The following is a 1073-nucleotide window of genomic DNA, read 5'->3' as shown; positions in this document are numbered from 1 at the left end:
GGACAGAGATGAGGAAATGCATTACCCATAGCAGTAAAAATAGTCGGTGTCAGTATTAACTCTGGTTTCCTGGTTGCCAGTTCCTATGGGGCTATGTGAGGAGGACTGTGTGACACCTGCACACGCAGTGGGTTGTGTTACAGGTTACAGGAGAGGTAACCTGAATCTCAGGTTACCAAGCTATAGCAACCTGAATCTTTTATAATGGGCAGTAAACCTGCCCAATCTTTGCCCTAGAAAGAGACATTATTTCTATTATGCTAGACAGTAAGTAGATCTGCTCTTTGTTCCAGAGAGTCACTACCTCTGTCTTCCACGGTTATTAGCTACACAAACATCCTTGAAAAGATAGTCTGAATCAAAGACAGTTATTGCCCCTGCTTACAACATATGTAAAACCATGAGAGATCCATGGAGAATTGTCCCCCAATGTTTAGTAGCTATTTGCAAAAATGTATATATTATGCATAAATTAAAAGAAAAAATATTTTATTTTACTTTTAAACAACTGCAATCATTTGGTAATGGGAAGTGTGTATCTGCTGGGCACTGCACAGCAACTTAGACCTTGGAATCAGATCGGGTACCACCAACTCATCCTCTGTTCCATATTCATTTTCTCATAGTACTTGCCTTTATTCTGTAACAACCGCCAAAAAACTAGCTTCATAAAGATATGATATCATCAAAAAGAAAATAGTGATACTTAATGTTGAAACTGTGAACTACCTCAGGCTAGTAGTTTATGTGGTGTCTGTCAGATGTTGAGAATCTGCATTATCCTCAAAAATTTCACATTTACTGTGGTGCTCTTGTGAGTTCTCTGAGGCTCCCCGGGACAACTTTGTGCGTGGTTTGGGAACTGCAGTCTTGAGCAATGGTGGAGGAAGCACTTGTTTCTGAATGGCCTTGAAGAATAATGCTGTCTTGATAGCCTAGACTAAATAGATTGTTATATCAGAGAGAAATAAACTTCTATCCCCTTTAAGTCAATTTTGTGGGGTTTTTTGTTGCAATAGCATAGCCTTTATCTTAACTAGTACAATTTCCCACAAAATTTTGGCTATATCTCA

Source organism: Pteropus vampyrus, unplaced genomic scaffold (genome assembly GCF_000151845.1).
Source record: "Pteropus vampyrus isolate Shadow unplaced genomic scaffold, Pvam_2.0 Scaffold77, whole genome shotgun sequence".
NCBI lineage: Eukaryota > Metazoa > Chordata > Mammalia > Chiroptera > Pteropodidae > Pteropus > Pteropus vampyrus.
This window is presented reverse-complemented; position numbering follows the sequence as displayed.